The sequence below is a fragment of the Schistocerca piceifrons genome, chromosome 2, assembly GCF_021461385.2.
Source record: "Schistocerca piceifrons isolate TAMUIC-IGC-003096 chromosome 2, iqSchPice1.1, whole genome shotgun sequence".
NCBI lineage: Eukaryota > Metazoa > Arthropoda > Insecta > Orthoptera > Acrididae > Schistocerca > Schistocerca piceifrons.
In genome coordinates this window covers 842,538,043-842,565,960 of record NC_060139.1, presented here as the reverse complement: position 1 = coordinate 842,565,960, position 27,918 = coordinate 842,538,043, and the positions used below count along the sequence as shown (strand labels likewise).

At 44.8% G+C, this 27,918-nt stretch overlaps 1 protein-coding gene and 1 non-coding gene across 3 annotated transcripts in view; both read left to right on the top strand.

The window, feature by feature from the left end:
- The window catches only part of LOC124776757 (long-chain-fatty-acid--CoA ligase 4), a 263,835-nt gene that overhangs the window by 31,618 nt on the left and 204,299 nt on the right, over window positions 1-27,918 (top strand). The gene's annotated exons all lie outside the window — the stretch shown is intronic.
- Window positions 17,392-17,466, top strand: Trnas-cga. The gene has a single exon. It is a non-coding gene; the product is annotated as a tRNA-Ser (tRNA).

Sequence of the window (27,918 nt, the reverse complement as noted above, 5' to 3'; positions counted from 1 at the left end):
GCATGCATTGTGTTGTACAGGTGCCGGATGTGATGATGTCCCATATGTGCTCGACTGGAGTCATATCTGGTGATCGAGCAGACCAATGCAACATGTCGATACACATAGAGCAAGTTGGATTACAACATTGATATGTGGGCGAGCGTTATCCAGTTGGAAAACACTCTCTGGATGCTGTTAATGTATGACAGCAGAGCAGGTCGAATAACCAGATTGACGCACAAATTTGCAGTGGGATAACCACGAGAGTGCTCCTGCTGTCATGCAAAATCGCACCCCAGACCATAACTTCAGGTGTAGGTCCAGTGTTTCTAGCAACAGACAGGTTGATTGCACGCCCTCAACTAGCCTCTTCCTAATCAACACACGACCATCACTGCCACCGAGGCAGAACCAGCTTTCATCAGAAAACACAACAAACCTCCGCCCTGCCCTCCAGTGATCTCTCGCTTGACACTACTGAAATGGCAAATGAGGGTGCTTTTGTGTCAGTGTGAAGCACGTTACAGGGCCTCTGGCTGGGAGGTGTCCTTGAAATAACCAATCTGTAACAGTTCGTTGTATGACCGTGGGGCCAACTGCTGCTCAAATTGCTGCTGCAGATGCAGTACGATGCGCGTCAGAGCCATACGCCGAACACGAAGCATTTCTCTCCCGGTAGTTCCACCTGGCCGTCCGGAAACCGATCTTCTTGCGACCGTACATTCTCGTGACCACCACTGCAAGTAATCATATACAATGGCTATTGTCCTGCAAAGTCTTTGTGCAGTATCGGAGAAGGAACATCCAGCTTCTCATAGCCCTATTACACGACTTCGTTCAAACTCATTGGGCTGTTGACAATGGCGTCTTTGTCGCCTTAGTTATTCTTGACTAACATCAACTCATCAAGTCCACTCTCAAAAGTACTAACGCTAACAACCATTACAGCGTTTATATATGTCATCCTCACAGTGACGCAACTAGCTCCAATTTTATGCAACTGGCGCGAAACTTTAATACATATCATCTTTCAGATGTAGAAACACGCCTACCAATTTTCGTTTATGTCGGACAACTCCTTCTTGGGGTTGCTGTTTTTTTCCGTCAGCCTATTTGATTTGCTTTACGAGACCCGCATGTTATAGTCCTGCAGATAGATGTTCTTTATCTGACTCGAAGGGGGAAGAATGCAAAACACAAGTTTTCAAGCCATCGTCGGGAGAAAGCGAAAACTGTAGCTTCGGGTTACACATTTAAGATGAGCACACGATACAATTAGCCACCCTCAGGAGCCATCGTGCTAATACTATGTAACACCGCCCGTGGTCGTGTTAATGGGCTCAGTTCGGCGGGGAAGAAGGCCTTCAAGTATCCCACACCCAACTGAACCTAAGCATTGACGATGAAATCCCGTAGAGCTACCAAATAGCGGAGTTGTTGATTGCTACGTTTCACTCGCTGTTGCAAATAGTCCCAGACATTTAATATGAGATTAAGGTCGTGTGATTTAGAGGACCAGGGGAGGAGCAGTACGTTACCTTAGTGTTTGTCATACCAAGAACGTGTGTGTGTAACCCTATAAACATGGATGTTGTCATCATGGAAGACGGAGCGTCCACAGCACACACATGATGCAGCTGTATCAGAAACTGAAACGCTCGGTCAGCGTGAATTTTGGAATGAACATCCTGTTTCACCTTCTCCGTAACGTGAATCAGTGGGCCCAAATAATGGTACGGAAAAAAACCCAAAGCATCATAGAACCACTTGAAATACACCCTTCACACACTGTCCGTGGGTGCATTCGATGCCTTGCATCATTTGGATAGAGGCAAAGTCGTGACTCGCCGTGCCAAACGACACGCCTGTAGTCAGCCATTATTGTATTTCTGTGTTGTTCGTTCGTTGAAGCCATGCAGGTTATGTGCCGCTGTGAGAAGTGGCCTTTTGCCCTACTCGATATTTCTATTGGATGCAGTTACCTTCGCAGGTTCGATCGGAAACTGTTTGAGAGGGACCTTACAGAACAAACTCTGTCAGGTTTGAAACGGATTGTCATTGGCAAGGCGTCGACTGCGATGCCTGTCAATTATTAGGTTGTTACGTCCACTGTTCTTATTCCGCGTTACGTGGCCGCGATTTTTACCCTATTCCTAGTCTTGGACTACCTGCAGCTTGATACACCCAGAAATCGGTTACCTTCATTCACGGAATGGGCAAGACCCCGGCCAAACACGATAATTCCTTTTATCATCTTACTACGCTGCTTTCATACAGCCGATTGGCACATACACTTCACATCACATCACATCGCGGCGGAGGGTCATTGACAGCTATATACCAAGTCCACACCATCCACACCAGTCTTCTCGTTGACGGGCATAACTAGTAGTCTACCAGCGGAAAAATGCACCTATCAGAGCACAAAAATGCGAATATGTTCTGTTTATTTAGTAAAAACTCTGACTGAAATGGAGGTACCAGGTGCCTCACCATACCTCCCTCAGCACCTTTAACAGCTTTCCCAAAAATTTTGGCACGCGAACATATATATATATATATTTTTTTACATGCAGCTCACCTCAAACTCCCACACGCTCCCTCTAATTGTAACTCGCCCACAGCCACTAGTCCATGGCTGTAAGTCGCTCATACCCATCCACTCCCATTCGTCTTTTCCCACTCATTCATTCAGCTCAACTCATTGTCATTATCTCTTTGTGTCTCTCTGTCATTGTATCCCGTGTCACAGCCACAGCCCCTTCGTTCTGTCCTGCTATTGCTACAGTCTCCTCTCACTGTCACTGCCTCCCTCTTTCTTTCTCTTACTGCTACTATCTCATTCATTCATTCCTACTGCTGCTGTCTCTTCTCATAGTCAGTATCTGTCGTTGTCATTGTCATATACCATGTGTCTCGTTACCGGTGGCTGTCACCCACTTCCGCTTTCTTTTCATTCCTCCCCCCCTAGCAATGTCTCATTCACTCCCTTGCAAGCTCTGTTCTCTCTCATTCTGCTCTGTTCCACTGTCACTGTGTCCCTCTCTTTCTCTCACACTGCCATAGTCTTCTTTGCTCTTTCTATACTGCAACCACTGTCTACTGTCTGCAAGTATGTATTACTTCTCCATCTCTTTCCCACTGCCACTGTCTCCTTTCTCAGCAAAAAAAGCACGAATATGTTCACATGCCAAAATTTTTGGAAAAAATTTTGAAGGTACTGATGAAGGTAGAATGAGGCAGCTGGTAACCCACTTTTCAGTCAGTGTCTTTTAATAGAGAGGATCATATTCACCTGTTTTGAGCTCCGATAGGAGCATTTTTCCGCTGGTTCCTTACTTTTCCGTGCTGCAGCAGGGCATGTAACTCATATGAAAAGACATTTATTGGTCAGCGAAATGTAGATAGTTTACTTATGTGAAACTGAAATAACGCAAAACTCATTTTACACCTCACACGGATTTTACGTGCAAAAAAATTTGCATGTGCTTCAGTGCTACAACATGGTGCTCCCACATGGATAACGGAGACATTTTACAGCTTATTCCTCCGTGCTATCGCACTTTATAACCTACGTTTTCGCCTCACACCGGATTTAACGTGCGTATTTTGCGTGTACAAGCAGGGCAACTTTGAACCTTTGTATCCCGGTAACGGATGAAAATACGATAAATTTTCAAGGTTGTTCGAGAATGGCATCTTAGGAATACATCGGCCGGCCAGTGTGGCCAAGTGGTTCTAGGCGCTTCACTCTAGAACAGCGCGACCGCTACGATCGCAGGTTCGAATCCTGCCTCGGGCACGGATGTGTGTGATGTCCTTAGATTAGTTAGGTTTAAGTAGTTCTAAGTTCTAGGGGAATACATCGTAAAAATTTCCGCCATTTGCTGTACGTAGCCGTCTTGGAATCCTCGGCTGGGATTTGGTCCGTAGGTGACGGCGAAAATATAGTAAAATAAAAATGGAATAAAAATAAAAAAAACCTTTTTTTGGAGGGGAGGGAGGGGGCGGATTCCTAGAAGCTACCCATGAACTAATGGTGCTTCCATAAGTTCCAACACGCTCGTCGTAGACCACATCAAATACACGAAGATCCAACCGATTTGCTCCATTTGCCTAAGTATGAGGAAGGATGTAATTTTTATTATTTGACCCTGTACTGTATGACAATGAGATCGAGCGCAGTAGCTAGCACACTATACTCGCATTCGGGGAGGACGAGGGTTCAAAAGAGCGTCTGGCCATCCTGATTTAGGTTTTCCGTTATTTTCCTAAATTACTTAAGCCTAATATGGGAATGGGTCCCTCGAAAAGGCACAGCCGATTTCTTTCTCCATCCTTTCGTAGTTCGATTTTGTGCTCCATCTCTAATGACCTCGCTGTCGACGGACGTTAAACACCAATCTCCTCCTCCTCCTAGGATAGTTACAGTAAGCCGATCCTTCAGTTGGGTATAATAATGGTCCCTAGCCCAAGAGCCATTCAAAAGATTTCAGCGTTGTGGAACAAACAGATTTTGCCCGGTGCTCTTATACTGCGTGAGAAGAAGGGTGGAAGTGGTGAATACGTCGGAAGAAGCGCCGCGCGAATAGTTTGGCCGGGGGCAGTGCGGAGCGGGCGACGTGTGGGCGTAGCGGGGTTCCGGGCGGCGTCGGCGCCGTGCGTCAGGCGGCGGCGCGCGTGCGGGGGCGGCGGCCCACGCAGGCAGGCGCTGCCGTCCAGTAGCCCCGCAGCACGCACCTCGCTAGGGGCAGCCGTATCTGTCGGGTTTGCAGCACCTGCTGCGAGGACGCTGCTGTCTCCAAGCGTCGCTCTCGTGCGGAACTCTGGCACAGTAAACGCCTCGTGCAGCGACCTCAATCCTGTGGACTTAGGTGAGTCACAGCGACGTGTGATAGCTCGTGTATAGGCTTCTCACTGTATTACAGCCGCCTCCCGAGTGTATGGCCTGCAGCGTGTACACTACTGGCCATTAAAGTTGCTGCACCACGGAGATGACGTGCTACAGATGCGAAATTTAAGCGACAGGAAGCAGATGCTGTGATATGCAAATGATTAGCTTTTCAGAGCATTCACACAAGGTTGGCGCCGGTGGCGACACCTAAAACGTGTTGACATGAGGAAAGTTTCCAACCGATTTCTCATACACATACAGCAGTTGACCGGCGTTGCCTGGTGAAACGTTGTTGTGATGCCTCGTATGAGGAGGAGAAATGCGTACCATCACGTTTCCGACTTTGATAAAGGTCGGATTGTAGCTTATCGCGATTGCGGTTTATCGTATCACGACGTTGCTGCTCGCGTTGGTCGAGATCCAATGACTGTGAGCAGAATGTGGAATCGGTGGGTTCAGGAGGGTAATACGGAACGCCGTGCTGGATCCCAACGGCCTCGTATCACTAGCAGTAGAGATGACAGGCATCTTATCCGCATGGCTGTAACGGATCGTGCAGCCACGTCTCGATCCCCGAGTCAACAGATGGGGACGTTTGCAAGACAACAACCATCTGCACGAACAGTTCGACGACGTTTACGGCAGCATGGACTATCAGCTCGGAGATCATGGCTGCGGTTACCCTTGACGCTGCATCACAGACAGGAGCGTCTGCGATGGTGTACTCAACGACGAACGTGGGTGCACGAATGGCAAAACGTCATTTATTCAGATGTATCCAGGTTCTGTTTACAGCGTCACGATGGTCGCATCCGTGTTTGGCGACATTGTGGTGAACGCACATTGAGAGCGTGTATTCGTCATCGCCATACTGCCGTATCACCCGGCGTGATGGTATGGGGTGCCATTGGTTACACGTCTCGGTCACCTCTTGTTGGCATTGACGGCACTTTTTTTGAACAGTGGACGTTACATTTCAGATGTGTTACGACTCGTGGCTCTACCCTTCATTCGATCCCTGCGAAACCCTACATTTCAGCAGGATAATGCACGACCGCATGTTGCAGGTCCTGTACGGGCCTGTCTGGATACAGAAAATGTTCGACTGCTGCCCTGGCCAGCACATTCTCCAGATCTCTCACCAATTGAAAACGTCTGGTCAATGGTGACCGAGCAACTGGATCGACACAATACGCCAGTCACTACTCTTGATGAACTGTGGTATCGTGTTGAAGCTGCATGGGCAGCGCAGCTGTACCTGCACACGCCATCCAAGCTCTGTTTGACTCAATGGCCAGGCGTATCAAAGCCGTTATTACGGCCAGAGGTGGTTATTGTGGGTACTGATTTCTCAGGATCTATGCACCCAAATTGCGTGAAAATGTAATCACATGTCAGTTCTAGTAGAATATATTTGTCCAATGAATACCCGTTTATCATCTGCACTTCTTCTTGTTGTAGCAATTTTAATGGCCAGTAGTGTAGTTTGTCATGTACAGTTCGTTGCTGAGAAGACAAGCATGCGCCAGCTACTCTAGTGCGCATCGTGACGTGCTGTGTATTGGAATATCACGCGTCCTTCAAATAATACATGGTGTAGCAAAAAGAATAATCCAATTTTTTTAAATCATAACTATTATGATATTTGAGATATGTGCGTGAACAACACACTTTTGGAAAGAGTTTTACATGGCTCCCGTTAGGTAGCAGCAGTGTGCGCCCACTTCAGTTCTAGTGAAAATGGTGTCGGGACAACAGAAAGCGTTTTGTGTTTTACGTTTTGCGCAGTGCGGGTCTGAAATAACTATTCAGCGTGACTTTCGTACTAGGTATGGTGTGGATCCTCCTCCAGCGCAGAGCATTAGACGATGGCATGAACAGTTCCGAGAACAGGTTGTTTGTGTTAAGGCAAATCGCCAGGCCGTCCCCGAGTGCCTCACACACGTCGAACGCATCCGCCATAGTTTCACAGGGAGTCTGCAGAAATCCGTTGGCCGAGCTGCACGCTCGACAGCTCAACAGCCCCCGATGTCCGTCTGGCGTGTGTTACGTCGGCATTTACTCATGAAACCATACAAAATTCAACTACTGCAAGCTCCTCGTGAAGGTGACAAACAACAACGTGTGGAGTTCTGTAATTTCGTTCTTGGCAAGATGGAAGATGACAGTTTTCTTTCACGCGTAGTGTTTAGTTCCATTTAAATGGAATGGTGAACCGTCATAATGTGAGAATGTGCGGTACGGAAGAACCACATGAAGTTGTAAAACATGAGAGGCACTCTCCAAAATTTAATGTCTTTTGTACAGTTTCAGGGGAAAAGGTGTATGGTCAGTTTTTATTTGCCGAGAACACTGTTACAGGAAGCACGTATCTCGATGTGCTTGAATACTTTGTTTTCCCTCAGTTAGAGACTGATTAGAACGACTTCATTTACTAACAGGATGGGGCACCGCCACATTGTCATCTGGAAGTGCGGGAATTATTAAGTCAAAGGATTACTGAAAGACGGATCGGTCGCAATGGACCAAATGATTCCGGGCATGGTGTGTGTGTTATCCTTAATGTAAGTTAGTTTAAGTTAGATGAAGTAGTGTGTAAGCTTAGGGACCAATGACCTCAGCAGTTTGGTCCCATAAGACCTAACCACAAATTTCCAAATTTTACATTGCTGGCCTCCTAGGTTACCGGATGTGTCTATGTGATTATTTCTTGTGGGGGGTTGTAAAAGACTCTGTTTATGTGCCTCCGTCACCAACAACAGTGAATGAACTGAGACATCGCATAACATCAGCTGTGGAAGTTGTAACTCAAGACATGTTCCCTGCATGTGGGAACAATCTGAATACTGCATTGACATATGCCGTGCATCTCGGGGGGTGGGGGGGGGGGGGGGTGGGGGGCGTATCGAACATCTATGAAAAGGCATGAAAAAAAGCTTTTGAGTTTCCCGTTCATCAAAAAACAAAATTCATTGTATGTGTTCATTAGTTTCAGAAATCTCGACGTGCCAAATCGGATGATTCTTTTTGATGCACCCTATATTTTCACAAACAAGGTACGGAAAGCACTGTGTGACTAACGTTTTGAGATAATCAAATATAAAATTCTAAAAATTTTAAAAACTTTTATAGGTACCCCACTCATACATTTTTTATTTTTTATTTCTTTTATTTTATTTTATTTTATTTTATTTTTTTTTTCTGGTGACATCAATATGCCTTCGATATGCTGGGAAAAATACACGTTTAAAGCCGGCGGTAGGAATAAAAAGTAGACCGAATTTATACTGAATGCTTTCTCAGAAAATTATTTCGCACAGTTAGTTCCGGAGTCCACTCGAAGTGTAAATGGTTGCGAAAACAGGCTTGACCTATTAGCAACAAATCCAAACCCGCCGCCGGCCTCGGTGGCCGTGCGGTTCTGGGTGCTGCAGTCCGGAGCTGCGCGACTGCTACGGTCGCAGGTTCGAATCCTGCCTCGGGTATGGACGTGTGTGATATCCTTAGTTTAGTTAAATTTAAGTAGTTCTAAGTTCTAGGGGACTGATGACCTAAGATGTTAAGTCCCATAGTGCTCAGAGCCATTTGAACAATTTGAGCCAAACCCGCCAAAAATAAATGCAAAGTACATCTATTTAAAAAAGCGGGTAAAAATTCGCTAGATGCCTATCTAAGAGACAGTCTTCTCTCCTTCCGATCTGACTATGTGTGGCTTTGAATTGAAAGAAATTGTGTCGATGGCAATTGAGAGATATATACCACATATACCACATAAATTAATAATTAATAAAATAATAAACGAGTCAGAACACTCTTGCAGACGCAACCAAAAAAAATAAAAAAATGCCAAATTTAAAAGAACGCAAATTCCACAAGATTGGCGAAATTTTACAGATATTCGAAATTTAGCGCGAACTTCAATGCGAGATGCTTCTAATAGTTTCCACAACGAAACACTGTCTCGAAATCTGGCAGAAAACCCAAAGAGATTATTGTCATATGTAAAGTACACCAACGGAAAAACGCAGTCAGTACCTTTACTGCGTGATAAAAATGGTTATGTCACTGAAGACAGTGACACTAAAGCAGAGTTAATAATCACGGTTTTCCGAAACTCGTCCACCAAAGAGAACGAAGTAAATATTCCAAGATTCGAAACTATAACCACTGCCAACATGAGTAAATTAGAAGTAGATATCCTCGGTGTTGTGAAGCAGCTTAAATCACTTAATAAAGGCAAGGCTTCCGGTCCAGATTGCATGCCAGGCAGGTTCCTTTCAGAGTATGTTGATACAAATAGCCCGATATCTAACAATGATATACAAGCAATCGCTCATCGAACGATCTGTACCTAAAGACTGGAATGTTGCAAAAGTCACAGCAATACTCAAGAAAGGAAACAGGGGTAATCCGCTGAATTACAGACCTATGTCACTAACGTGAAATTGATGAAAGGAGAAAATATAGAAATCCAGTGAATGAAGCAGGCGAAAGGGAATACAAACGTCTCAAAAATGAGATTGACAGGAAATGGAAAATTGCTAAGCAGGAGTAGCTAGAGGACAAATATAAGGATGTAGAAGCACATATCACTAGGGGTAAGATAGATACCGCCTACAGGAATACTAAAGAGACCTTTGGAGAAATGAGAACCACCAATATGAATATCAAGAGCTCTGATTGAAAACCAGTCCTAAGCAAAGAAGGGAAAGCAGAAAGGTGAAATGAGTATGTAGAGGGTCTATACAAGGCAGATGTACTTGAGGACAATATTACGGAAATGGAAGAGGACGTAGATGGAGATGATACTGCCTGAAGATTTCGACAGAGCACTGAAAAACCTAAGTCGAAACAAGGCCGCGGGAATAGACAACATTCATTAGAACTACTGACAGCCTTGGGAGAGCCAGCCATGACAGAACTCTTCCATTTGGAAGGTGAAATACCCTCAGACTTCGGGTAGAATATAATAATACCAGTACCAAAGAAAGCAGGTGCTGACAGTTGTGAAAATTACCGAACTATCAGCTTAATAAGTCACGGTTACAAAATACTAACACGAATTCTTTACAGAAGAATGGAAAAACTGATAGAAGCCAACCTCGGGGAAGATCAGTTTGGATTTCGGAGAAATATAGGAACACGTGAGAAATATAAGAACACGTGAGGCGATATTAACCTTAAGACTTCTCATAGAAGATAGGTTAACGAAAAGCAAACCTACGTTTATAGCATTTGTAGACTTAGAGAAAGCTGTTGACAATGTGGACTGGAACGCTCTCAAATGCAAAAAGTGGCAGGGGTATAATACATGGAGCGATAGGCTACTTACAATTTGTACAGAAACCGGTTGGCAGTTATAAGCATCGAGGGGTACGAAAGGGAAGCAGTAGTTGAAAAGGGAGTGTGACAGTGTTGTGACCTATTCCCGATGTAATTCAGTCTGTATATTGAACAAGTAGTAAAGGAATTAAAGTCCAGGGAGAAGAAATAAGGACTTTGAAGTTTGCCGATGACATTGTAATTCCGTCAGAGACCGCAAAGGACTTGGATGAGCAGTCGAACGGAATGGACATTGTCTTGGAAGGAGGATATAAGACGAACATCAACAAAAGCAATACCAGGATAATGGTACGTAGTCGAATTAAATCAGTTGATGCTGAGGGAATTAGATTAGGAAATGAGACACTTAAAGTAGTAGATGGGTTTTGCTATTTGGGCAGCAAAATAACATGATGGTCGAAGTAGACAAGATATAAAATGTAGTCTGGCGAGGCAAGAAAAGCGTTTCTGAAGAAGTAAAATTTGTTAACAACGAGGATAGATTTAAGTCTTTTCTGAAAGTATTGGTATCGATTGTAGTCATGTGTGGAAGTGAAATATGGACGATAAGCAGTTTAGACAAGAAGAGAAAACAAGGTTTTGAAATGTGGTGCTACAGAAGAATGCTGAAGATTAGATATGTAGAACAAGTAACTAATTTGTGGCACAACTTGACGAGAAGAAGTGATCGGTTGGTAGGAGACATTCTGAGGTAACAAGGGATCACCAATTTTGTACTGAAGGGAAGCGTGGAGGATAAAAATCGTAGAGAGAGAACAAGAGATGAATACAGTAAGCAGATTCAGAGGGATGCAGGTTGCAGTAGATACAGGGTGTTTCAAAAATGACCGGTATATTTGAAACGGCAATAAAAACTAAACGAGCAGCGATAGAAATACATCGTTTGTTGCAATATGCTTGGGACAACAGTACATTTTCAGGCAGACAAACTTTCGAAATTACAGTAGTTACAATTTTCAACAACAGATGGCGCTGCGGTCTGGGAAACTCTATAGTACGATATTTTCCACATATCCACCATGCGTAGCAATAATATGGCGTAGTCTCTGAATGAAATTACCCGAAACCTTTGACAACGTGTCTGGCGGAATGGCTACACATGCAGATGAGATGTACTGCTTCAGCTGTTCAATTGTTTCTGGATTCTGGCGGTACACCTGGTCTTTCAAGTGTACCCACAGAAAGAAGTCACAGGGGTTCATGTCTGGCGAATAGGGAGGCCAATCCACGCCGCCTCCTGTATGTTTCGTATAGCCCAAAGCAATCACACGATCATCGAAATATTCATTCAGGAAATTAAAGACGTCGGCCGTGCGATGTGGCCGGGCACCATCTTGCATAAACCACGAGGTGTTCGCAGTGTCGTCTAAGGCAGTTTGTACCGCCACAAATTCACGAAGAATGTCCAGATAGCGTGATGCAGTAACCGTTTCGGATCTGAAAAATGGGCCAATGATTCCTTTGGAAGAAATGGCGGCCCAGACCAGTACTTTTTGAGGATGCAGGGACGATGGGACTGCAACATGGGGCTTTTCGGTTCCCCATATGCGCCAGTTCTGTTTATTGACGAAGCCGTCCAGGTAAAAATAAGCTTCGTCAGTAAACAAAATGCTGCCCACATCTATATCGCCGTCATCAATCCTGTGCACTATATCGTTAGCGAATGTCTCTCGTGCAGCAATGGTAGCGGCGCTGAGGGGTTGCCGCGTTTGAATTTTGTGTGGATAGAGGTGTAAACTCTAGCGCATGAGACGATACGTGGACGTTGGCGTCATTTGGACCGCAGCTGCAATACGGCAAACGGAAACCCGAGGCCGCTGTTGGATCACCTGCTGCACTAGCTGCGCGTTGCCCTCTGTGGTTGCCGTACGCGGTCGCCCTACCTTTCCAGCACGTTCATCCGTCACGTTCCCAGTCTGTTGAAATTTTTCAAACAGATCCTTTATTGTATCGCTTTTCGGTCCTTTGGTTACATTAAACCTCCGTTGAAAACTTCGTCTTGTTGCAACAACACTGTGTTCTAGGCGGTGGAATTCCAACACCAGAAAAATCCTCTGTTCTAAGGAATAAACCATGTTGTCTACAGCACACTTGCACGTTGTGAACAGCACACGCTTACAGCAGAAAGACGACGTACAGAATGGCGCACCCACAGACTGCGTTGTCTTCTATATCTTTCACATCACTTGCAGCGCCGTCTGTTGTTGAAAATTGTAACTACTGTAATTTCGAAAGTTTGTCCGCCTGAAAATGTACTGTTGTCCCAAGCATATTGCAACAAACGGTGTATTTCTATCGCTGTTCGTTTAGTTTTTATTGCCGTTTCAAATATACCGGCCATTTTTGAAACACCCTGTACTTGGAGATGAAGAAGCTTTCACAGGATAGAGTAGCATCGGGAGCTGCATCAAACCAGTTTCACTAAAGACGACAAAAACAACATCACTAACGCTGATTTGCTGCAGAGTTTTGGAACATATTTTGTGTTCGAACATAATTGATTATCTCGAAGAAAACAATTTATTGACTAATACTCACCACGGATTCAGGAAACATCGTTCTTGTGGGAAACAAGTAGCTCTCTCTTCCCGGGAAGTAATGAGTGCTATCGACAGGAGTTGCCAAAGTGATTTCCAGATGGCTTTCGTCACCGTTCCTAACAAGCGTCTTCTAACAAAATCGCGTGCCTGCGTTGTATCGTCTCAGTTGTGTGACTGGATTCGTGAGTTCCTGACAGGAAGGTCACATTTCGTAGTAATTGATGGAAAGTAATGGAGTAAAACAGAAGTAATATCTGGTGTTCCCCAAGGAAGTGTTATAGGCCCTTTGCTGTTCCTGATCTACATAAACGACATAGGAACAGAATGTGAGCAGGCCTCCTAGATTGTTTGCAGATGATGCTGTCATTTATCGTCTTGTAAAGTCATCAGATGATCAAAACCAACTGCAAAATGGTTAAGACTAGATATCTGTATTGTGCAAAAAGTGACAACTGACTCCAAATAATGACAAGTGTGAAGTTATCACATGAGTACTAAAAGAAATCCGCGACATTTCGGTTACACAATAAATCACACGAATCTAAAGGCCGTAAATTCAACTAAATACTTAGGGATTACAGTTACGAATAACTTCATTTGGAACGATCACATAGATAATGTTGTGGGTAAAGCAAACCAAAGACTGCGATTTATTGATAGAACACTGAGAAAATGCAGCAAATCGACTAAAGAGACTGCGTACCCAACGCTTGTCCGCCCTCTTCTGGAATATTGATGTGAGGTGTGGGATCCGCATCATACGGAACTGACGGATGACATCGACAAAGTTCAAAGAAGGTCAGCTCGTTTTGTATTATCGCAAAATAGGGGAGACAGTGCCACAGACATGATACGTGAATTAGGGTGTCAGTTATTAAGACAAAGGCGTTTTTCGTTGCGGCATAATCTTCTTGTGAAATTTCAGTCAGCAGCTTTCTCCTCCGAATGCGAAAATATTCTGCTAGCTCCCACCTACACAGCGAGAAATGATCGTAACAATAAAATTAGAGAAATCAGATCTCGCACAGAGAGATTTAAGTGCTCGTTTTTCCCGCGAGTGGTTAGTGGAACCGTAGAAAAACAGCTTGAAGGTGGTTCGATGAATACTCTGCCACACACTTAATTGTGAATTGCAGAGTTATCATGTAGATGTAGGAGTGTCATGTTTGTTGCAGCAAATCGGGCGTGACTTGTGCAACGTCACGTAGATTCGGGTTTCCAGATCGGCTAAATTGTTTGGTAGGTCAGGAATGTGCACATGGTCATTAAAGACCAGGAACCCCAGAGAAAGAAATTCAGTGGGGTCAAGTCTGGGAAGCGAGGTGGCCACGCAATTGGTCTTCCACGCCCAAAACAATGACTTGGGAAGCGATTAACGAGGAAACACTGAACATCTGTGAAGATGTGCACCGCCTTGCTGGCAGTAAACCATTCCATCTCGGCCATCTTCTTGAATTTGTTTGCTACAAAAGACACATCTACCGATTCTGTAAGTTATATTAAGAAATATCCGTATCATTCCAAAGTTGTAAAGTCCTATTTGACTCATCCTGTATATCCTGTATTACCTCAATCGCATTTAACATGAATTTTTTTTTTCGAAGTAATGCCCAGTTTCTGTACCTTAACTACCATCTTCGGTCACATATAGTGTTATAAATGCACTAGCAGTGTACAACAACGTTGCATCGTCTATAACATTCTTATTTGAAATCTTCGGGTAAAATCTGTTATCTAGGAAGACAGCAACAGAACAAAGCTTCTACAGCGTCATAAAAATTTTACACATTGCCACCTCCATATTACACAAATAAAAAAAAAAATTGCATCAGACCGGTTCCCAGAACTGAAGATAGACGTTGATTGCGGGTATTGTATCACTGACAAAGTCCCTATTACGGTTCAGAGATGTCACTAAGCTCGCCCACAGACGTAAACAACCATGCGTGAGCAGCGTCTGTTAGACGGAGGGGATCCTACAGCCGATCAGTTCCAGTCATTCCACCAGGAAGGAGGTACACGGCTCGTGTTGTCCGTAGTTCATCCATGCCTAGACTGTCAATACCGCGGTTCGATCGCGTCCGCATTGTTACTTTGTGCCAGGAAACATGCTCTGCTCAGGCCGCCCAAGGGCTACTACTGCAATCGATGACCGCTACCTACGGATTATGCCTCGGAGGAACCCTGACAGCAACGCCACCATGTTGAATAATGCTTTTCGTGCAGCCACAGGACGTCGTGTTACGACTCAAACTGTGCGCAGTTGGCTGCATGATGCGCAACTTCACCCCCGACGTCCATGGCGAGGTCCATCTTTGCAACCACGACACCATGCACTACAACATGCCGAATGGACCGCTCAGGACTGGCATCACTTTCTCTTCACCGATGAGTGTCGCATATGCCACCAGACAGACAATCGTCGGAGACGTGTTTGGAGGCAACCCGGTCAGGCTGAATACCTTGGACAGATTGTCCAGCGAGTGCAGCAAGTTGGAGGTTCCCTGCTGTTTTAGGGTGGCCTTATGTGGGGCTGACGTACGCTGCTGGTGGTCATGGAAGGCGGCGTAACGGCTGTACGATACGTGAATGCCATCCTCCGACCGATAGTGCAACCATATCGGCAGCATATTGGCGAGGCATTCGTCTTAATGGAGAATTCGCGCCCCCATGGTGCACATCTTGTGAATGACTTCCTTCAAGATAACGACATCACATCGCTCTACTAGAGTGGCCAGCATGTTCTCCAGGCGTGAACCGTATCGAACATGCCTGGGATAGATTGAACAGGGCTGTTTATGGACGACGTGACCCACCAACCACTCTGAGGTATCTACGCCCAATCGCGGTTGAGGAGTGAGACAATTTGGACCAACAGTGCATTGATGAACTTGTGGATAGTATGCTATGACGAATACAGGCATGCATCAATGCAAGAGGACGTGCTAATGGGTATGCAATCTGGACCACCACCTCTGAAGGTCTCGCTGTATGGTGGTACATCATGCAATGTGTGGTTTTCATGAGCAATAAAAAGGGCGGAAATGGTGTTTATGTTGATCTCTATTCCAATTTTTTGTACAGTTTCCGGAACTCGCCGAACCGAGTTGAAGCAAAACTTTTTTGATGTGTGTATAATTTTCATTGCAATTAGTAAGTGCAAGCAGAGATTGCTTGAAGTACAGCTTACATGGCAAATCTCTGCTTGCAGTTACTGACTGTAACAAAAATAATTATATGGAGATATCAAGGTATAAAAGTTTTACGACGCTGAACAGGCCTTTTATTTCAGTTGCTGCCACAGATAACGTGGCTGTATATAACATATTTTACCTGAAGATTTAAAATAATGTTGTGGGCGATGCAGCTGTGTACCTATAATACTATATCTGAAGGTGGTAGTTATCTACTAAAACTTGTCATCACTTAGCAAAAAAAAAAATTAATGTTAAATGCGATTGAGACAATTTTGAAAATTTAAAATGTTTTATACAATTTTTTAAAAATTTTTATAATTTTACATTTGATTATCTGCTCCGATAGCTTTGTCCTATTCTGACGATGTCAGATATATTCATTAACTTTTTGAGATTCGAGCAATGGTGTCCACAAGGGAGGATAGGGGGCACCTGTACAAACTTAAAGTCATTGCACATGCTTACAATGATTGTCTGTTGTTTTTCTAAACAGTACATTTATTAAACAGTACATTTAGTGTTTCTGCGACGAGAAATAATATGGCTTCAGCAGCCGCTACCTAACTTAATTTTATTTGGTTGGCACAATCCTAACGGGAAATGATGCGGATTCCCCTTGTCTGCGGCGACGGTGTCGGATATTTCCTTACTTCTACTTTTTCGTGTCCGAGCGAGTTTTCAGCCATGGTCTCAGATCCTGGGTATCTCTTCTGAAATTTTCCGCTGAGTATTAGGCATCGTCAGTAGCTGCATTCTTCCCATATTTTTGGGTAACAGTAATGTAATAATGTTTGAATGATATTTCCGCCATTTGATTGTATTGACCTCTTTATTTTATATTGCTATAACGGTTCCGGCCTTAAGCCACTATGAAGTACAACATGTTGGGTATGATTAGACTTAAAGTGAAGCCATCGTCAAGATCTGGCGACCAGTAACTCCAGTAGTACGAGTATATTTTCAGACCATGTTCACTGCACGTGTAACGACTTTATTTATCTCTCTTCTGTTGCTCAATTGTACCATGGTTTTGTTTGTTGCCCGTCTGTAATATATTTTTGTGATTTTGTCTACGCGCAGGGACATCCAGTTTAATACATATTGACGATGACTGCATTTAACTATGTCTAAGTATACCCAACATTGTTGTACTTTCTAATGGCTTAACGGCGAAATCATTATAGTAATATAAAATAAAGATGTTTGTGTAGTCAAATGGCGGAAATATCATTCAAGCAATAACTGCATTCCAGAATGAGATTTTCACTCTGCAGCGGAGTGTGCGCTGATATGAAACTTCCTGGCAGATTAAAACTGTGTGCCCGACCGAGACTCGAACTCGGGACCTTTGCCTTTCGCGGGCAAGTGCTCAAGTTTGGAAGGTAGGAGACGAGGTACTGGCAGAAGTAAAGCTGTGAGTACCGGGCGTGAGTCGTGCTTCGATAGCTCAGTTGGTAGAGCACTTGCCCGCGAAAGGCAAAGGTCCCGAGTTCGAGTCTCGGTCGGGCACACAGTTTTAATCTGCCAGGAAGTTTCAATAACTGCATTGTTTCCCAGCCACAAATCTTGGAGGGTGCAGGACTTGTAGGACAATCTAATTTGTCCATGTCCTGCAGTCCACCTCAGTCACGGAAAATGTCACTGCCGTCTTGTAGCCCTACATACATAAGTTTGTCTTTACTGGCGCAACACCTGTTGATAGTCTGTAAGTGTGTCCTCGCACTCCGTTGTGATACCAGTGACTCAGTTTCTTGTGGTGGGTACTGTTCGGAAGGTTCTACGAAGGTTGCCCAGAAAGTAATGCACCGCATTTTTTTTTCTTGGTCGAAAAAAATGCTACGAATGCGAAACGTTACGTATGTATCACTTGAAGTCTCCTTAGTTAGCGCACCAAGTTTCCATCATTTCCGACAAATAGCGCAGCTGCAGGGCAGTTTCAAAAGGCGTCTATAAGTGATGTACGTTACAAGCAACGTGCCGTCATTGAATTTCTCACTGCAGAGAAAAAAGCTGTGAGGAATATTCACAAACGCTTGTGCAAAGTCTATGGAGCATCTGGTGTCGACAGAAGTGCTGTTAGTCGCTGGGCACGGAGGGTGAGGTAATCAGAAGGCGGTTCGGCGGAGCTCCACGATTTGCAGCGATCAGGGAAACCATCCACGGCTGTCACACCACACATGCTGCAGTGAGCTGATGTTTTCATTCGCGAGGACAGAAGCATTACGACTCGGCGGTTGGGGCTGCATCTGTCAATCAGCAAAGGAAGTGTGGATGCAATTATCTTCAGTCTTGGATGTTCAAAAGTATTTGCAAGATGTGTCCTGGTGTGTAAAGGTGGATCACAAGTCGTACAGAAAAAACACTTTTCTTGATTTGTTGCAACGTTTTGAAGCTGAGGGAGAAGCCTTCCTGTCCCGTATTGTGACAGGTGATGAAACCTAGGTTCACCATTTTGAGGCCGAAACAAAACGACAGTCGATGGAATAGCGCCATTCCCACTCCCCACAGAAGAGAAAATTCAAAGCAACTGCTTCCGCCGGTAAGGTCATGATCACCGTGGTCTGGGGCTGTGAAGGTGTGGTTCTCATTGACGTGATGCCAAGAGAAGCATATATCAACACATTAACAAAACTCAAGACGCGCTTCCGGTGTCTTCGGCGCCACAGCAGCCCAGGAGATGCTTTGCTGCAACACAATAACGCTCGGCCCCACACAAGTCTGAGGACTGCTGAACACATCGCAAAAAAGGGTTGGGCAGTGTTACCCCATCCACCCTACAGTCCAGACCTAGCCCCCTCGGACTTCCACATGTTTGGGCCATTAAAGGATGACATTTTGAGGACGATGAGGAGGTGATTCACACAGTGAAGCACTGGTTCCGCCACCAGGACAAGGATTGGTACTGACAGGGCATATAAGCCCTTGTTTCGCACTGGAGGAATGCCATAGAACGGGATGGAGATCACGTGGAACAATAGGGTGCGTAGGTAAAACACCATTCTTTAGTGTCTGTAATTCTCATTATTTTCAATAAAGAATTGTTGGAGAAAAAATGCGGTGCATTACTTTGTGGACAACCCTCGTATGTCCGCACGGTTCGTGAAGCTGCTTCTGGATTTGATTCCTATTGGAAACTTGCTCTCCGCGCGGTACATTACATACCTTTTTTCGTCGAAGGAGTATTTGAACCTTCCCGCGTGTTCTATTGCTGATCGTCGAATACATTGAGCAGCAGAACTAGATGTTGTATACAGTTACCCAGCGCTGTAGCCTTTCTACTGCCAGTTGTTAAATGGCATGTTTCATTCAGGATAACATCCACTTTACCCATATCGGCAGATCTATTCCAGACTTGGCTGGCATACTACGCAGTGGAAAAGCACAGGGCCTTACCGTTTGTTGTGAGGGCAGTAGGATTTGCTCTCCACTTCTGCAAGTAAGTTTCTTCAGAATCGTGTGCGTCGTTAGTCCTTTCTTAGCAATTTGGATGCAGTGATTTTCATAGGTGAAGGACCTGGCAAGAAGTACTTCTAGATATTAAGGAGTTTTTTATGTATATAGACTGAAGCGGCAAGTGAAAATTTCTACCGAAGCCGGGAATCGAACTCGGGTCTCCTACTTACTAGGCTTGTGCGTTAGTCACTAAGCCACCTTGGCACAGCATTTCACACAACTGCACGGATAACCCTGGCACGCCTGCCTCCTCGGTCCAAATTCTTATTGCCGCCACCCATCTACTTTAAATTCCTCTTTACACACGAACAGAATTGCCGGGGCTCTCCGTATTCTGGAATAACACCTCAGCATCGAATGTAAATAGCGCATTCAGCATGAAACCCAGGTGCAGGTACTTGTACAAATGAAATGACACAATATCCGAGATTTTATTGGTCTCATACAGATATGAATTTATGTATATAGATTGAATCAGCGAGTGAAGATTTGTACCAAGGCCGGGAGTCGAACCGGGTCTCGTGCTTACTAGACAGGTGCGTTAGCTACTAGTACACATCTTAAGTGAACTGCCATGTCTTGCAATCACGACCCATGCTAACCTATACAGAACATTGCCAGAATGTGGTCTCCAAACTTGTCCCTGTCGCTGCATCGTACAGCTCGTCAGCCCCTCTATCGAAGGTTGCGGCTCGGCAGAACATACACTTATAGAATTAATTGTGCGGTCTAGTTCGCACGCCTGCACAATATGTGTCAAAATAAGGAGACAAGGATTATATTCATTTAGTCCGTTTTCCCACATCCACTGCGCACTGGTAGGAGCATACCATGTCGGTATGGAGCAGAAGAAAGTGTAACAGATGTACTCGGCTATTTATCTTAACTGCTAAACTTTGGATAAACGATGTTTTTCTAAGGAAATAGTGCTGGGTAAATTTAGAGAACCGGTATTCCATGTAAGAATGTAACATCTTTGCCGCCTTCACTATGCATCCCCCGCAGACAAGGAAGATAAGGTAACAGAGCTTAAGGGTGGTAAGAAGGTATACGAGGGCTATTCAGAAAGTAAGTCCGCTCGGTCGCGAAATGGAAGCCACTGTGAAAATCCGTTGAAGCTTTGCACAGGCGTGTTGGACAGTGTCTCTACCGCGCCCGTCGATCGCGTCACGTGGCTCTTTCCAGATCAGAGTGCACAATGAGCACGTACAGATGGCTAGAAAATAACACCTCCCGCCAGATATGAGGAGCTGGTGAGAGATTTCGCCTGATGTCATGCAACTCATAAACACAAGTATCATGCAGTTCCTTCTCGGCCGCACTCTGCAGGGGCAATGAAGATGCTCCTGCAGCGTTTTCGATGGGAAGCGTTTTTATCACCCACAGTAACTGGATTCCCCAGAGTTTCATTTATGTTCACATGAAGCGCTGGCTTTGAAAACAACATTTTGGCACAGTCAGTGAGCTGTAAAAAAGCGTAGAGTATTGACGGAAAGCACAGGCGGCTGCCTGCTATGACGAGAGTACTGTAAAGTTGGCACAACTCTATGACTTTTAAGTCGGAGCGGTGACTACGTTGAGAAATAGCTGGAAGGTGTAGCTAACTGTTGCAAATAAAACATTTTTGATTTTATTTTTGGTGCCCTGGAGAAAGACATTCGTGAGCGTCGTTCGCTTCAAACGAAGAAGTGAACGCCTGGGTACAATTAAGGCTCCCTAGGCAACCGGAAACATTTTTCCATGAAGAAACTGACTGCCCTGCTCCACAGTGGGGTAAATTTATTAACAACTATGGTGATTACTCTTGAAAAAATAAACAGCTGAATTGCTTTCTTCTCTCTGTCTTGTTTTCATTTGACTGCCCCTTATACATATAATGATCGACCAGAACATTATGACCACCTACCTATTAGCCGGCATGTCCACCTTTGACATGGAGAACAGCGGCAGCGTGTCGTGCGTGAAAGCAATGGGAACTTGGTAGGTTGCTGGAGGGAGTTAGCACCATATCTGCACACACAAGTCGCCTAATTCCCGATTGCGGGGAGGGGAGGGGGGGGGGGGGCGATGAGCTCTGACGCCACGTTCAATCACATCCCATGTGTGTTTTTTATCTAGCTCAGATCTGGTGAGTTGGGGAACCAGCACATCAATTGGAATTCGCCACTGTGTTCTTTCAACAACTCCATCACACTCATGGCCTTTTGACTTGGCGCATTACCTTGTTGAAAAAAGCCACTGCTGTCGGGAAACATGACCGTCATGAAGGGCGTGCAGCCGTTTACGTGGATGGCAACCAGTGTAGAATACTCCTTGGCTGTCATGGTGCCTTGTACGAGCTCCACTGGACCCATGGATGCCCACATGAATGTTCGCCAGTGCATAATGGAGCCGCCGTCAGCTTTTCCTGCAGCACGGGTGTCAAGGAGCTGTTCCACGGGAAGGCGACAGATTTGCACCCTTCCATCGGCATGATGAAGAAAGTGCCGGGATTCATCAGACCATTAAACACTCTGCGCACTGCGCCAACGTCCAATGCCGATGGTCACGTGCCCATTTCAGTCGTAGTTGCCGATGTCGTGGTGTTAACATTGGCACATGCATGGGTGGTCGGCTTTGGAGGCCCATAGTTAGGAGTATTCGGTGCACTGTGTGTTCATACGTATTTGTACTCTGCCCAGCATTAAAGTCTGGTGTTAGTTCCGCGACAGTTCACCAACTGTCTTCTTTTACCAGTTTGCCCAGCCTACGACGTCCGACATCTGTAATGAGGAGTGTCCGCCCAACCCCACAAGACCTGGACAAGGTTTCACAACGTGTTGAAGACACCTCGAACACCGAACAAATCGTGCAGTTTCCGAATTGCTCGTGCCGAGTATGCCATCACCGTCTGCCCTCGGTCAAGGGAACCTCCCCATCGCACCCCCCTCAGATTTAGTTATAAGTCGGCACAGTGGATAGGCCTTGAAAAACTGAACACAGATCAATCGAGAAAACAGGAAGAAGTTGTGTGGAACTATGAAAAAAATAAGCAAATATACAAACTGAGTAGTCCATGCGCAAGATAGCCAACATCAAGGAGGGTGCGAGCTCAGGAGCGCCGTGTTCTCGTGGTTAGCGTGAGCAGCTGCGGAGCGAGAGGTCCTTGGTTCAAGTCTTCCCTTGAGTGAAAAGTTTAATTTTTTATTTTCAGACAATTATCAAAGTTCAGGCACTCACCCATAATCAATTTCGCTCTCCAAAATTTCAGGACATGTTCAGATGTACTTGGACATATGCAGGATTTGACGGTCTACACACGGAAAAATTTGAAAACGTTAAAAACATATGTTTTGACAGGGCACAGGGAAAACTGTGAAACTGTTGCATTCATTTGTTGCAGTTTATGTGACAAACTCTGATGTTTGCATCACTTTTTTGGGAGTGATTATCACATCCACAAGAAAACCTAAATCGGGCAAGGTAGAAGAATCTTTTTACCCATTCGCCAAGTGTACAAGTTAGGTGGGTCGACAACATATTCCTGTCATGTGACGCACATGCCGTCACCAGTGTCGTATAGAATATATCAGACGTGCTTTCCTGTGGAGGAATCGGTTGACCTATGACCTTGCGATCAAATGTTTTCGGTTCCCATTGGAGAGGCACGCCCTTCGTCTACTAATCGTACGCTTTTGCGGTGCGGTCGTAAAATGCAGACACTTAACTTCTTACAGTGAACAGAGACGTCAGTGAATGAACGGACAGATCATAACTTTGCGAAAATAAAAAAAGTAAACTTTTCACTCGAGGGAAGACTTGAACCAAGGACCTGTCACTCCGTAGCTGCTCACGCTAACCACGGGACCACGGCGCTCCTTAGCTCACACTGTCTTTGATGTTGCCTATCGTGCGCGTGGACTACTCAGGTTGTATATTTTGCTTATTTTTTCCATAGTTCCACACAACTTCTTCCTGTTTTCTCAATTAATCTGTGTTCAGTTTTTCAAGGCCTATCCACTGTGCCAACTTATAACTAAATCTGAGGGGGTGCGATGGGGAGGTTCCCTTGTCAGATAGGTCGTGCACCTTCCCCATTATACCTACACACGGACAGCACTGTTACTGATGCGAGTACTACGTGCGCCGTGCGTGTGTCTGACTAACAATCATTTCTTGCCAGGTGACGCTGCTATCGCCTGAACGGGTTTATATCGATAAAGGTCAGTGGTCGTAATGTTCCGTCTGATCAGAGTAAATATGTCATATCAGAATACTGGTATGTGTTTGATTCACATAAATGTATATGTTCAAATGTTAGTTTTAATCATTTGTGATAAACAACCACCAACTGTAGCCCTTCTGTATCGCCGCCACCTTTTTCTCTCTCAATTTCTGTGTGTGTAACGATGTTAACCGTCTCGAATTTTAACAGCATAGATCTTCTGATCAGAGGATTCAGGGATATCACGCTTCGCGTGGCAAATCATAGGTTACTTCGCGTCTGTCTAGTCTGTGCTCTATGGAGAGGCCCGGTGCTGAACTAAGGCACTCACTTGCGAGCAGCGTGAAGGTTTTCGCCTGAATCAACTGTCACTGCGTGTTTTCTTACACGCTGTGAATATGTTTTCGTTATTAATGGCTTTCTACGGCAATTTCTCACTACCTTTCATGTATGAGTGAATCACAGTCGTCTTTCATCCGGGACTGCTGCAGAAGAGGTACACTTTCTTACCAGAACTCACAATAGGAAATGCTGTTATGTGAAAACTATGTTTCGCTTCTTTCTAACAGGTGAAATAACTCGAATTGTTCCTAAAACGAACTGATCGCTACGTTGTACTAACGTTGCGTTGTTGCTTTTTTGGCTCCACCTGTGCGGCTAATTTTAATTTCAGTTTATTATAATGAAGTAATTGTTTATTCTAGTTTCTTCTAGATAAATACTGTGTACATGACATCTTGGTCATTTGCTATGGTCTTTGTTGGGATGCCTGCGCCCTTTTCCTTGCTCTGTCGTGGCTTGGTGATACCGCAGCAGTAACTAAAGTTTTACTGCAGATTTATAAGGCTGTCGGCACAGAAATATGTCGCAATTAAAAAATTTACGATAGCGCTAACGTAGATAAGTGAGAGAGAAAGAGCATTCAGTCACCCGTGTAGGTGAGCTATTGGTTGGATCAAAAACGTCGGAAGACAGTAAGTGTGACCCTCGTTTACATTGATGGGTTTGAGGGAAGCCGTGTAATTATGAGATTGCAAACGGCGTCCTGAAACAATAGTTTCTCCCGTAGAATGCCATGTCGAAACCGCTTCTTAATGTTGACCCTGACGTCTATGGCCGACTAATTTTTATATTCTTCACGAGCTGAACTGTTTCATCATTGTCATATACAAAAATTATTCATTATGGTTTGGAGGTATTAAAAGTCTAGCGATATGCCCCACTCAGTCTGCCTTCTTCACGGAAGAGTGTAACCCTGCAGTGTGGAAACTGTGGAAGACGACCTATGTGTGCCAGCGGCAGTCAGAATACCTTGTAGGGTTTTATGCATCTGTAATCTATGCAATCCTCCACGACCATGTGAAATTTGAAACAACAGTCTTCTTTGCGGATACTAACCTCCACAATTTATTATTAGCTGGCAAATTAATTATTATGGTGTAAAGAACACTCAGTATAGTTTAGGAAGAGGCGCATGTCTATCTGTGAATGACGTCATTACATCCAGTGAAAGCCAGGTTATTACTCGTTCCAGCCGATTCGGCAAAGAAAGAAGTAAGTTCTTGTCGCAGTCCGAAAATCCTGGCTTTTGAAAGAGAAGATAATGAATCTTCTTTGCTGGTTGCTAAAACGAAAGGTGCTCTATCTTTAGAACACCTTCTCTGCCAAGTATGGTGTGGAGAAATTCGCGTTGGTCGCGGAGGCGTTTAAAACCATCTGACAGCTGCCACTCTAAGACGTCCGTCTTTTATCACAGCTGGAGACGCGGCTGAAAGAACGAGAATTGCTAATGTTGGAAAGCTCTGCGTTCAGCCACTAGAAAACACTTTTACTTAAAAAATAGTCTTGTACGTGGATTGGAGCAGTAATGAGATGATGCATGACGGCATTGAAAAACTTTTGATGTAATGAAATAATTTGAACACTTTTTGTAGATCGAACGTTGTGCCTATCTCTACTCATTGATTAACACACTACTGGCCATTAAAATTGCTACACCACGAAGATGTGCTACAGACGCGAAATTTCACCTACAGGAAGAAGATGCTGTGATATGCAAATGATTAGCTTTTCAGAGCATTCACACAAGGTTGGCGCCGATTGCGACACCTACAACGTGCTGACATGAGGAAAGTTTCCAATCGATTTGTCATACACAAACAGCAGTTAACCGGCGCTGCCTGGTGACGTTGTTGTGATGCCTCGTGTAAGGAGGAGAAAGGCGTAGCATCACGTTTCCGACTTTGATAAAGGTCGGATTGTAGCCTATCGCGATTGCGGTTTATCGTATCGCGACATTGCTGCTCGCGTTGGTCAGGATCCAGTGACTGTTAGCAGAATATGGAATCGGTGGGTTCAGGATCCCAACGGCCTCGTATCACTAGCAGTCGAGATGACAGGCATCTTATCCGCATGGCTGTAACGGATCGTGCAGCCACGTCTCGATCCCTGAGTCAACAGATAGGGACGTTTGCAAGAGAATAACCGTCTGCGCGAAAAGTTCGACGATGTTAGCAGCAGCATGGACTATCAGCTCGGAGACCATGGCTGCAGTTACCCTTGACGCTGCATCACAGATAGGAGAGCCTGCGATGGTGTACTCGACTACGAACCTGGGTGACGAATGGCAAAACGTCGTTTTTTCGGATGAATCCAGGTTCTGTTTACAGCATCATGATGGTCGCATCTGTGTTTGGCGACATCGCAGTGAACGCACATTGGAAGCGTGTATTCGTCGTCGCCCTACTGGCGTATCACCCGGCGTGATGGTATGGGGTGCCATTGGTTACACGTCTCGGTCACCTCTTGTTCGCATTGACGGCACTTTTTTTGAACAGTGGACGTTACATTTCATATGTGTTACGACCCGTGGCTCTACCCTTCATTCGATCCCTGCAAAACCATACATTTCAGCAGGATAATGCACGACCGCATGTTGCAGGTCCTGTACGGGCCTTTCTCGATACAGAAAATGTTCGACTGCTGCCCTGGCCAGCACATTCTCCAGATCTCTAACCAATTGAAAACGTCTGGTCAATGGTGGCAGAGCAACTGGCTCGTCACAATACGCCAGTCACTACTCTTGATGAACTGTGGTATCGTGTTGAAGCTGCATGTGCAGCTGTACCTGTACACGCCATCCAAGCTCTGTTTGACTCAATGCCCAGGCGTATCAAGGCCGTTATTAGGCCAGAGGTGGTTGTTCTGGGCACTGATTTCTCTGGATCTATGCCCCCAAATTGCCTGAAAATGTAATCACATGTCAGTTCTAGTATAATATATTTGTCCAATGAATACTCGTCTATCATCTGCATTTGTTCTTGGTGTAGCAATTGTAATGGCCAGTAGTGTAGTTTCAGTGAGCACAACCCTGAAAGTGAGACAAAAGAGTATCTGACGAACTGATACTGTGAAGGATGTCGTAGAATCCCACAGAGAAGAAAGTATTAGGTCAGCTTCTTTCTAATATAATATTGTTCATCAGTTTCAAAGATAACTTAGTGTCAGTTTTCTCAGGTTATTTATCAATGGAAAAAATTATCTTGTGATATTGATGACTGGAAGAAATTCTTCATTTTGATCTGCCCCGCTTGCCTCTTGTGAGTGACGTGTGTTTAATGTTCAATAATGGTACAATGTAGTAATCAGAAACTAAGCGCCACCGTCTTCTCCCGACTCTCTGGCAAGAAAATGTCTCCCATATCCAGGATTGTCATCCTACTTTCATGCAGCTACTACCTCAAACATAGAGGGTTGTGCGTGATTACCTGAGAGTCTTTAGAAGTCAAAAGAAGCGGCTTACAAAACAATTGTTCAACTGTTTCTTGATTATCGGTTACCAGATAGGATTAATCGAAGAATAACAAAGAGAAGATCCAATGAAGGGCAGCGCGTTTCGTCACGGAATCTTTTAGTCGGCGTTAGCGATCAAGATCTGCAGTAGTAGACGCTACATGTGAGCCGCTGACAATTACGAAGATATTTGCTACTGAAATTCCGAGAGAGTATTTTCCAGGAAGACCCGGGAAACAAATTACGTCCTCCTACATTCTTCACGTGAAATTACCACAACGAGAAAATGGGGAGGTTTGCCGACATACCCACGCGCCATTCGCGAATGGAACAGGGAAGGCAGGAGATGAAAGTGGTACCAGAAGTACTCTCTAGCACGCGCTTCAAGGAGATTATAGATGTAGGGTGTAAAAATATTCCGATTCTTGCTTATTAGACTTCTTTAATGTCGTTCTGTTTTGAAAGTGCACAATACACGACTCGGCTAGCTTTAACCAAATAAACAGAGGGAGT